Source organism: Peromyscus leucopus, chromosome 12 (assembly GCF_004664715.2).
Source record: "Peromyscus leucopus breed LL Stock chromosome 12, UCI_PerLeu_2.1, whole genome shotgun sequence".
Taxonomy (NCBI): Eukaryota; Metazoa; Chordata; class Mammalia; order Rodentia; family Cricetidae; genus Peromyscus; species Peromyscus leucopus.
The window spans coordinates 47,078,320-47,091,014 of record NC_051073.1 but is presented as its reverse complement, the minus strand read 5'-3'; the positions used below and the strand labels follow the sequence as shown (position 1 = coordinate 47,091,014).

The window sequence follows — 12,695 nt, the reverse complement described above, 5'->3', positions numbered from 1 at the left end:
TGAGATCAATGAGGTTAATCCCGAAGGCACAAATGGTGCAGCCTGAGGTAAAAAAGCCACCAAATGGAGCAGCCGACACAAGGACAAAATAGAAAGAGTCCTTGAAATGAAAACCAAGTCAAATCCTTTTTTTCCCAAAATCAGTCCACCTTCTGGTAAAAGTCAATTCAGCATAGTGATGGCCAAGACAAACAGTAATGAAGCGTTTGAACATCAAAGAAAGAAAGAAGGAAGATATTTCATTGGGAGAAATGGGGAAAGAACCTTTGGTTTCTACCCAGAAGACAGGGGGACTTGTTGATTCTTTGACTGTTATTCCATGCTGCTTTCATGGAGGGAGCAAGCACCAGACAGAAAAAGCAAGACCCACAGGAACTATTTATGAAGTGTGTTCATTACCTCCTCTGCCTTTATTGACCCAGGTGGACAATATCTTTAGTGAGACCTTAAAAAAATGAAAGAAAAGAAAAGGGAAAGAAAGAAAGAAAGAAAGGAAGGAAGGAAGGAAGGAAGGAAGGAAGGAAGGAAGGAAGGAAGGAAGAAAGAAAGAAAGAAAGAAAGAAAGAAAGAAAGAAAGAAAGAAAGAAAGAAAGAAAGAAAGAAAGAAAGAAAGAAAGGAAGGAAAGAAAGAGGAAAAAAACTAGTCTCCACCTTTGAAAATTCTGTGTGACAAGAAAACACTAAGGACGTTACTGTGACTTAAAATGAGGACACAGAGCAGAACTTGAAAAAGGATTGGAATTCAAAAGCGAGACAAACAGATGACTGAGAAGAGCTTCTCGCTTCCCTCGAAGACAATGAATGCCATTTTGGTTGTCAGAACCCAGGACTCCTCACCAGTGACCTGAACAAATCAAAGTCAAATTGTCAAGGAAAAAGTTGGGGGACACGTCAGACAGTTAATGAAGTGTCTGCCTCTGTGAACATTCTATCAGAAACCAGTGGGAGGAGGGAGGCTGAATTCAGAATGCTGAAATATTTCCAGGTTTCTAGTTACTCTGGGGTTGATACCTGCACATCTGCTATCAGATAAATAATTAACAATATTCAACCAGGAAAACAAAGTGAACTGAGACAATTTCCTCCTTCAATCTCCAGTTACCATATAGGGTCAGGTTGCTAAACCATCATATCAATATTTATCTCCCAACTAGAAAAATCACCTCAATTCAGTAAGTATATAATCTTGTGTGAGATGACGTGTCTAATAATCATTGAGGCAAAAATCAAAGCTCAGTTTAGTAGGTGTCTTGTTTCCTCATCCCATGACACAACTCAATGTTCTTATGAATGAGATTGCTCATGGATTAAACTAGCTTGGCCTTTTATAATGAGCAGGTAACATAGTGACTATTGAATTCACTGTGGTGGGTTACCCAAAAATAAGGGTCACACAGGTTAGGTTGAGAGAAATAATCAAAGAAGGGTTAAGGTAGGAAACTTAGAGAAAGGCTGTAGCATGAATCATAATTGGTCTTAATAATAAAAACCCAGAGTCAGATATAGGGGTAAATGCTGAAAGATCAGAGAGATGAAAGAGCAAGCCACAGCCACCATCTCTTACCTCACCAACTCCTCAGCCTGAAGGAGAGTGAACTCCTGTCTCCTCCCGCCTTATATTTCTCTCTCTGCCCAGCCGTATCACTTCCTGTCTCCACCTCCCTAGTGCTGGGATTAAAGGCGTGAGATCCCAAGTGCTGGAATCAAAAGTGTGTGCCACCACTGCCTGGTTCTGGGATCAAAAGTGTGTGCCACCACTGCCTGGTTCTGTTTCTCTTCTAGATGGGATCAATCTTGTGTAGCCCAAGGAGGCCTTGAACTCACAGAGATCCATCTGCTTCTGCCTCCTGAGTGCTGGGATTGAAGGTATGTGCCACCACTGCTTGGCCTCTATGGCTAACTAGTGGCTTAGCTCCGTACTCTGATCTTCAGGTAAGCTTTATTTGTTAGATCACAAACAAGGTATCACCACAAAAGGCAATAAAATATAGTGCAGTTGCAAGAAGCTGCAAAATTTACTTGCCTTGAGGCTGCTTGAATTAATGAGGAGAGAGACTGAACTCTTATAGAAAAAGTTTGCAAGAGAGTGAACAAAGTGAAGCGATGCTAGGTCACCCTCAAAATCCCTAAAGAGAAGGAGGAACAATGCAATCTCTCAAACCATCAAAAAGAAGAAAACAGGGATGTGAAAACAAGGAGACTTGAAACCCTGGGGTTCTGGAGAAGCTGTGGCCCATCTCAGCTTGCACAGAAGAAAAATATAAGGGAAAATTTTTAGTTGAATGGGACATACCTTCGGAAAAAAAGAATGCAAAAGTATAACTCTAGAAGAAAACAAGTATGTCCAAAACTATGCTTAGAATTCCCAGAAATGGGTCTGGAGAGATGGATTAGCAGTTAAGGGCACGCACTGCTCTTGCCAAGGACCCAAGTTTTGTTCCAAGTGCCCATGTCAGATGGGTTCCAACTGCCCCTACCTCCAGCTCTAGAGAATCCAATACCTTTTTGAGGCCTCTGAGGGCACCTGCACTCATGTAGGCATAACCATCCCCCTGTAAACACACACACATAATTTAAAATACAGTTAATCTTTTAAAAAAATGATCAGAAAAGGAAATGGAGCCAGTGAGATATCTTAGCAGGCAAAGGAGCCTGTTGCCAGCCAAGCCTGATCACCTGAGTTAGATTCTTAGGACACACGGGGTAGAAGGAAAGACCAACTCCCAGAAGTTGTTCTTTGACCTTCACAAAGCAAGCTGTGGTATACACGTATACACACACACACACACACACACACACACACACACACAGAGAGAGAGAGAGTTACATAGGTAAATACATAAAGTAAGTACATAAGATAAGATGGCAGACAGACAAACAGACAGATGAGACAGACAGACAGACAGCTCAGGCCAAGAGCAAGTTTTACAGCTGGCAGAACCTTGTTCAAAGACTGTACTAAGAATCACCAAACTTTTAAGGTTGGTTCTATGATACAGGACATTATTTGTTTCTCTTTTACATTCAGATACTAAAATAGACATACTTAGTAATCATCAGTATTTATTGGGTACTCTTTATATAGCAGACACCTTGCTGAACACGTTAAGCTAGTTCAATGACTTTTGTTTTTCTCAGCAAACACGGGCACTTCTGTCTACTTCCCTTTACAAAGTTGGCAGCTAAGGGCCAGAAGAAACCAAACCACAAGTAGCTAACGATGAATCAGGCTTTTATGCCAATGACTGTTTGCTACTTCAGACAATAATGTTGGCATCTGCATACCTGCTGAATCTTTGCACTGACATGAAAGTGTAGCACCCAGCACCAACTCAGTGCTCTGAGCAGACAGTTTCAAGGAAATGAAAGGATTTGGTTTCATTTCCTCAAACTACAGTGACACACCCCAAAATTATCTACTGCTATTTTTTCTATTATACAAAATCCCAAGCAATAAAGTGCTAACACGAATTAAATCTTAATTTTTAAAATCACTCCTTGCGCATTAAAAATAAAATCAACTTAATGACTTCCCCTTGGGGTAGCAAAAATTTCTCAGGGACTTGTCAAATCACCGATGCTTCTGCTAAAATATCATTGCCACATTCTTCCCAATCTTCAGCTATCACAGTGGTGAAGTTTGCCACTTTAGGGTAGCTAGAAAGCCCTATATTGTAACTCGATAAGTACATAATAAACCTACTGAAATCAGAAGTCCTCAAATATGTTTTTAAACAAGTATCCTTCAGCCCCGCCTTCTGAGTCTTGTCCAACATTAAGATTTCTCATTTTTGTTAAGTTCTTCTATTCAAAATATATCAGCAGCACTCACCATGCCAACTTTTTTATTTTTTTGTGCATGTGAGATTGATTTTATATATATTCAATTGATTTAAAAGACCAATCACATTTTTCCCTAACATAAAAGTAATATGTCAAGTAAAAACAATACACATTTGATTCAATCGTGCCCAACTCTGGGATCTAGATATAAACAGTATAGAAAGAAACCCTTACCTTGGCTAGAACTCCATACCTTCTAGTCAAATGCAGTGAAGAATGCAATGAGTTACTCTGAGCAAAGTGCAAACCCCCCAGCTTCCTTCTTGGAACACTTCCCTAACTCTGAGTCACTTTGTTCAAAGTTCAGACACCCTTGGCATCACAGGCAGTAAAGGGGCACAGTTATGTTAACAGCTGAGGGATTTCACTCTGCTACGTCAGTCAGTCAGCATGGTAACAGAATAACAACATTAGAACACAACTTCCTGAGGTAGGGTGCTTGAGAAACTTCATGTCCCCTGAAAAGCTGACTAGCTTGCTGCAGAGTAGAAAAAAAAAAAAAGTGCTTGCAATTTGGTGGCCGACACTTCTATGTAAAGGAACCACAGTCCTCCAGACCTGTAATCTTTATTACTGTCCTGCTTGCTAGAATACACAAGATCGGCAAACAGATTCAAAGCAAAGCCTTACGTATACATTTTTTTTTTTCTCCTCGCTCATGCGGAGGACTTAGCATTGTATGTATTTCCTCTATGCCAGTGGTTCTCAACCTTCCTAATGCTGCAACATTCTAACACAGTTCCTCATGCTGTGGTGACCCCCATCCATAGAAGTATTTCATTGCTACTTCATAATCGTAATTTCGCTGCTGTTAGGAATCATAATCTGATACTCCACCACCAAAGGGGTCATAACCCACATGTTGAGAACCATTGCTCTACGCTATCGCATCAATGAAGGTTATAATTCTCCTTCCCCCCACCTCCCTTCTCTCTCAGGATCTTTCTCACTTTCTCTCTCTCTCTCTCTCTCTCTCTCTCTCTCTCTCTCTCTCTCTCTCTCTCTCTCGTGTGTGTGTGTGTGTGTGTGTGTGTGTGTGTATGTGTGTGTGAGAGAGAGAGAGAGAGTGCATATGTGTATGCATGCCCTCTAATATCACATGTACGCATCTTATCCAAGATCAATCATACCTATTTTCTCAGCAACTGGCATTGTGTGTGGCACTTACAAGGTACTATCTTGCAGTGGATGGTCAATACTTGCTTGTTGAATATACAGGGGAAAGTCACAAAAGCTACAAAGTGAGCAAAAAAAGTATGAAGACAAGTACCAGGAGTCTTCTATCTGCACAAAGCCTTGGAATGGCATGCAATTCTCTTTTTCACATGGCTTTGTCTTTGTGCATCACTCACTACACACTTTACCCACCTGTGACACAGGGAAGAAGACCGGTGCACTTGGGAACTTGTCCCCTCTTCTTTCCTAGCTCTCCCTCGACAACTCTATGGGGAGTCACCTGTCTTAAACCTTCCTTTGCCAACTGAAAACCAACTAAGAAGCTCTGAAACCCTAATGTTACCCACTCCAACTTTTATCATTCTTTAGTAAGATTTATTATGACACAAGAGCAAACTGGGACGTCCTTGAAGGATGCAGGCAATCCTAGCTTCCACCTTCGAATCCCTGAGAGCCATGTAGTTCCTGACACATCACAGCCACTCTCATGTTCATTTAGGGAAATAGCTAAGATCCTAAAGTATTAAAGTGTAGGCTTGGGGGGGCGGTGGGGGGGCAGACTTTCATAGAATCTCAAGTAGAAGAACTAGACATTCTTTGACGATGTTTGAAGTCTTAGAATGAAATCGTGTATGCACCCAGAGATATTTGGTATGCAGCGGCTGTTCACACTGAGGGAAAAAAATAGAACGAAGGTTTTGAAAACTACCAACGACTGAGAGATACGTCAAGAGGGATGTCACAGGTACTACATAACCAGGTTAATGTCGAAGACTAGGTTAGTGGCTTCAGGGTTTGTACTTTTCCCTTGTGAAATGCTTGCAGCAATCACCCCAGTAAAAGGCACCTGAAAAGAAGTAGGAATGTACCATTAGGAAGCTGCGTAAGGGAAGCCTGTAGGGCCACAGCTTGCAGAAGGTCAGTTCTTCATCACTGAAAGTCCGTTATCATTTCAAACACTAGTTCTTTTCTGCAAAGCGGCCCCTTCATCCCTTCAAGAGGTGTCATATGGAATATGGCTAACTGTGATTATATCTATCATGCATACACACCTAAACCTAGACTCCAGAGGAGAATTTATAGTGACATTGGTGTTTAACCTTCATTAAATATGCAAAATTATGAGGGAATTAAAGCATAACTGTCATACAGCTTAAGGAGGAAAGGGGAGCTTCTGGTTGATGTCTCAGAGATCAAAAAAGCCTGAAATTAATAATGTAACTGGAGGCTTTCGATTGTCAAAGCACTGCAGAAGAAAGTGAATTTGAAGACTAAAGCTAAGAAGGGGAGACATGACTGAAATGTAGATCTTAAGTTGGCTTGAGGTAGACCAGGCCTATTCTTCATCTATTAGTCACCTAAAGAGTATATATCAACTGGTATTAATTCTCTCAAGAAACATTCTTCTGATATTCCAATTAATGAAAGGTTACATCTTGGAGTTACACACTTGTTTCCCAAAAAACGCTGAATCGGATGCTGTTACCCCTTGTATGTGCCCTCTGTTCTGGTCCATTGTTGTTTTAGAACGGTCACATAAAGGCAGGGGTTCCAGGGACCTTCTCCATGCTTTCTCTAATCTTTTTCTCTCCCCATTTTCTGGCTATGCTGAAGATCTACAATATCCTCAGCAACTTTCAAGTTTCTAGTGGGTTATGTGCCAATCAGTTTCATAATGCTCTTTTGCAATCACTGGGGTAAACAGGCAGAGAAGGGGATCCTCCTTTATCACCTCTTGTAGAGTGAAGAAATAAGGCTGAGTGGACATGATGCTCATAGTGAGTAACTGTTAGTATTGGGAGTTCTATTAGATATCTTCATGTCCTTGACACATCCCCTCCATCCAAGTGTTTGCTCTGCCCATTATTGAGTCAACTAACTCCACAAGAATTCTTGACATCTTATCTCAGCTATATAATGTGACTCCCCTGCTTGGTGTCCCACACACTCTTTACTTCCCAGGGTGACCCCTGAAAAAGATAACACTGATATTCTCAGCGGTTAGTGTTAGTCTGTGGGGGGTCAGGCTGCTCCTTATTTGTGTCTCTAGTCAATAATCCTCAAGGGTATTCTCCATGCTTCCCCACCAGGAACAGGTCCTTATTGTCCATGGGGTGCAGCCAACTGAGCAATGCCCCCTTGGGTTAGGTCCTTCTCCATCCTGTCTCACTCCTTTCAGGATCTTGTCCTCTATTCCCTTGGTTCACTGTCCAAAAGAATGTACTTGAAAGATGTATCCTGGCCATGTTTCTTGGAGTACCCTCATGGAAAACAGGATACAAACATATTCTTTCAATTTCCCAGTCCATTTTTCTTATTACCCTAACAACCACCAGACCTGAAAGTCAATACTCATTATACCCATTTCCAATCACAGACAAAGTTATAAGATTTACTATTTGAATGTCAAGCATTTAATCTCTTTTTGTCCTGCATGGTTTGCATATATTAGGTGCCTAACAATAGAAAACTGTGGTTACCTCAAGGGAAGGGCTGCTTCAGAAGAACGCATATGTAAAAGTAGCGCCGGCTGCAGACAAGGCGAGAGAGCTGGAGTAGCTATCTTTACCCAGTGACATTTTAGTCTGTAAAGCTTCCTGGCAGGCTCCTTTTCATCCCGAGTTTTCTAATAAGAAGTCAGACTTTTATTCTTAAGGCTTCTTATTTTAGATGTGCGGATGGCTTATTTTAAGCAGCCTCACTGAACAGAGAAAACAGAAAAAAATATCTTTATAGAGCTAAGGCTTATGAAAGAAATAACAACAATATTTACCAGCTGTAATTACATATACATGTGTGTATTTGTTGAGATTTGCCCTTTAAGGGTTTATTGGTGGGACGTGGGCATTCATAGCTGTTTGTTTCTTGTACAAGAAGGATATTGAGAAAAATAAATGAAGCCTCTGAGGTGAAATATCATATTGCTAGCAGCATGCTGTGGAGCATACTACCAAGAAAAACTAACTGCTATTCTTGAGTCAGAAAGGTTACATTTTAACGTAATAACCCAAAAGGAATTCTTCTGTTCATTATGCTGGCAATCAGATTAGTTAGTCACACTACTTCTGAGATAAGCACCTCTAAGGGTCACTTTACATATTTGACAAAGAAATACGAAAGCATGCAAATGTTTGTAGTGGGTAGCCATTCCAGCTTGGATCTGGAAGTTCCAACCCCCATTGAGACTCTGGCAACTGTCACGCCTACGAGGCGGGGCGAGGGGAGGCGCCTGCGGACCCAAGAGCTGGATGGGCCAGCGCTCTCTCTGTGCGTCTCGGTGCTGGGACGCTGAACGGTGAAGGTGGACTGTGCAGAGCTCCGGAGAACACCGCTGGATTGCGTTACACCTTCCCCAGACCCTGCGACCTACCCATTACTTAATTTGTGAGTTACGCCATTAAATAAATATCCTTTTAACTACGTGGAGTGGCCAAAATAATTTCTCCAATAAATGTTGGTGTGTTTCCTCATAAAATATTGAGAGATAGTATATGAAGTTATAAGTATGAGGAAAGAAACTGGCCCTCTGGGTCTCAGATATATTGACTAAAGTGTTTGTCACTCTAAAACACCACTTTGTGTTTATTCTGTTTCCCAAACCATATATCCAGTCTATGTAGTAGCCAGTAAGTCTACTTTCTTCAAAGCAATCTTAAAATAGAGACTCTCTATTAGTAATTATTCCATGAAAGGGGCACTAGAATTGCCCATGTGATTAGTAACTTGATACAAAATAACTTGGCAAGAACATGCAATTGTGGTTTAGAGTTGACTGACTGTAGTTTCTTATAGTTTGATTGCACTTTACCAGAACATAAAAATAATAGCAAGTTATTTTACTTGAAAAGAAAAGTAGTACGTGAAACCCATAATTGCTTTCAGTTCTTTAGGGAAAAATATACTTGAGCATTTGTTTGACTGTGTGTTTGTTTGACAGTGCTCGGAACTGGACCCATGTTCTTAGGCTTTGCCATTGAGCTCCAGTTCCAGCTCTCTTTTTACTTCAATACAGGCTTTCACTACGTTTCCAAGGCTGGCCTTGATTTACTCAGCAGCCCAGGTAGGTCTTGAACCTGTGATCCTCCTTCCTCACCTTATGAAGTAGTTGGAGTTACAGATCTGCATTACTGAGTCCATCTATACTTGCTTTAAAAGAGAAATTGCTCCTACCTCTTTTTCTCCCTAGCTGCTTAGGGATCTGCAGCCTTCATAAACAACACAGTAGTTATGAGGTACAGAATTTCATGACCAACCAGCTACCTCAGAGGAGACCAGTGATTGTTGATGGCCTTTACCACAGGAAGGCAACAATTCTGAAGACAGTCATTTTAGGAAAACTAGTCAAAATGTGCAAGACCATCCCAGATTTCATCTTTCAATTTGGATTCAGAACTCATTTTGGTGGTGGCAAGAAAATAAATAGCCTTAGACATTATTTATGATTGGGCTGCTTGGATTGCACAAAGAAAAATGAATCCAAAAACTGACCTGCAAGGTTTGGCTTCTGTGAGAAGAAAACCCTTCAAGAAAAGAGTGAGAAGAATACAGAGGTAGAAGGAAGGGCATCCAGGGGTCACAGAAGCCAGCCTGATGCTAACAATAGGCAGAAATAAAGATCCTATGATGGCTTTCTTCACAGTAATTGTGCAAAGCAACTCATGAGAGGATTGATAAGCTACACAAGCATGTTTTAAAAATTGGCCTTGGGCTGGAGAGCTATCTCAGTGTATAAAGCACTTGTCACACAAGCATAACAATCTATGTTGGGTCGCTAGAATCTGTGTAGAAAAGCTGGCGTGGGTGCAATGATGTATACACTTGTGGTGTCACTGCTAGGGAGGCAGAGACCCACAGATTCGTGGGGCTTTTTGGCCATCCAGCTTGGCCAAAGCAGTGAGTTCCAGAACAGTGAAAGGCCCAATTTCCGAAATCGGTGGCCAGAACCTAGATAATAACATCTAAAGTTGATCTCTAGCCTCGATACATACAGGTTCACTTATTCATACACACACACACACACACACACACACACACACACACACACACACACACACACAGCCTTTGAATCTCCATGCAATTTGCTAAAAAAATGAAATGCTTTTAACTCTGTAAATCTATTCCTTGGCTGATTTCATATTCTATTACAGTATAAGTTCTAACAGTTATCATGGCTTTCTGAAGCCTCCAACATTATTATCAAAATTTAATTGCTGTTTTCATGAACATTGTGGCAAAGGCAAAGTTGTGATAGTGCTCTCATCAGTTTGATTAAAATCCTACCTACCGAATTGTCACTAGTCACTAGCAATACATATTCAGAAAAGATCCAGGCATTCACAAGAGAGACGACAGTAACTGAATAGTAGATGCTACAATGGCCTTGGCTGCTAGACAGCTTTAAATGGGTGCATATGAACAATAGGAATCATCAGGATCCAGCAGGATCAACAGTGGAAAAATCTCCTTCAAACTCGAATTAAGTCAAAGGTGTCAAGTAGTGGCAGACTGGGTGGACTTTATTGGATATGCATTATGAAATCTTCATTCTGGGGGAAATTACATACTTGCTCTGGAAACAGGGCAATTATGTGAAATGTTAATGAATACTTTCACACAAAAGAAGTGTCAAAATAGCAAAGTGGGATTGGATTTTATGAAGAGGTTAATTTCCCAAGTCAGCAAAATATTCACAATGTCAGAAATACCTCTGAAACTTCCTTGTGAAAGTCTCTTCCTACATAATGACCAGACAGAAGCAGGAGAGTCTATATGTTTTAAATATTACTACTTTCTTTAAGATACAGATGTGTACACATATTCTTATATGTATCATGTATGATTTTAGGTAAATTCAAAATGATTCACTCAGGCTTTACCAAACACCCTTGGTGTTATTTCTTCTTTGTTCCTCCCCCTTTTTATTGACCTAGCCCCTCCCCCTCTATTGGAGACTCTCCTTGCTATTCCATTCCAATTCATATCACCTGTATCCTGCTATTCCCTTTCCCCCAAATCCCTCTGACCTCTGCTACCTTTATATTTTACTAGTTACTGTGGTTACTCCATGATGTATACTCACATCTGAGGATTTGGAGCTAGGGACTAGAGATGAAAGAGAGCACGTGACATTTGTCTTGCTGGGTCTGGGTTATCCCACTCAATATAATTTTCTCTAGATCCACCCATTACCTGAAAATTTCATGATTTCACTTTTCTTTACAGCTGAATAGTATTGTGCCTATATACCATGTTTTCACTATCTATTCATCCATTGAAGGACATTTAGGTTGTTTCCATTTCCTGGCTCTTGTGAACAGGGCAGCAATGGACATCTCTGAACAAGTATCTGTGGAGAAGAATGTTGAATCCTTTGGGCAAAAGCCAAGGAGTGGTGTAATTGGTTCTAGTTAAGGTTAAGCTATCTGTGGATGTTAAGCCACTTGGGTTGACAGTGCTCCCTACAATAACCTGGAGGAACAAAATCCTCAGTACTAGGCATAAGCAACCTCCTTTCAAATGATTGGTTAGGGTAGTCCAAGTGGCTCCCAAAGCTATATATTATAGATGTAGCCCTTCGTTGTCTTTAAGGGGCCGAGAGTTCTGCCCAACTGATGAAGACATTGCATACTTCAGACACAAGACTTGGACGATTTGAGTTGGATGTGACCTGAAATTCTCTTTCCTCCTGTCTAGCTTCCATAGTTCCAAAAATACTATGCAAGCTGACATGGGGAGGAAGCAATTAAAACATCCTACCCAGCTGCAACACCTGTGAACCATGGCAATTACCAGCATGGCAAGATAAGTATAAAGGTCCAATAAGTGACACTTGCATGTCAGTGGCCATCAAGAGCTGTCTAATTGGACTTACAGCCCACCCAACAGGAGGGAAATCATACCTGGTACTGGAAACCCAGCCAGCTTCCTGGGGCAGATGAGTCTTGGACCTTAAAAACAAAATCCACTACCGCCACTTCGCTTCACCAGCATAACTCCTAAGTATATTCTAAATTTTATCTTTATACCCACAGTTAAATATAGCTACCACTCCTCATCAAAGCCTCTCTTTATAGCAAAGGGTGATTGTCCCAGAAAAGCACAAGTGGACACAATGCAGAGACCACCTGATCATGGAGAGCTCAGGCCAATGAGTACATCTGCATCATAACGCCTGCATCTAAGGCTCAGGGAACATGGTGGAAGACAGGGTGGAAATCTTTGAAGAGCCAGAATACCAGGAAGTCTGCCGAACTAGGCTCTCCCAGAAATTCACTGCGCAAACAAGACTAGAACAGTGGCAGTATTGGTGGACAAGTTAATCCGGAAGCAGGAAAATGTTCTGGGTTCCCAACGCTGAACAAAGAATTATAGGCAACTGATGAGTCCTAGGCGAAGAATTAGTCTCTTCCAGGGAGGGGATGAGACTTTCTATTCATTGTCTGTTGCAGCATGGTCAGTCTTGAAACCATTTATTCACAAATAACAACAATGTACTCAACGAGTTGTATGTATATATATTTGAACATCCACATACATACATATATACTTTCATACATGCACACGTGTGTGCAATGATAATATAATGAGGCTATTACATTGGGAGTAGTGGGGACACAGAAGGGGCTTGCAGGAAGGTTTCTGGGAGGGACTGGAGGGAGAGGAAAGTGAAGTGATAT

The 12,695-nt window shown here is 41.2% G+C and overlaps 1 protein-coding gene across 3 annotated transcripts in view; it reads right to left on the bottom strand.

Moving 5' to 3' along the window:
- Positions 1–4,196, bottom strand: part of Hhla2 (HERV-H LTR-associating 2) — an 86,933-nt gene extending 82,737 nt beyond the window's left edge. For all 3 annotated transcript variants that reach the window (XM_037209721.1, XM_037209723.1, XM_037209722.1), the window contains exon 1: positions 4,018–4,196. The gene's annotated coding sequence lies outside the window, so the exon portion shown is untranslated. The remainder of the gene's footprint in view (positions 1–4,017) is intronic.
- Positions 4,197–12,695: the final 8,499 nt, after the last annotated feature.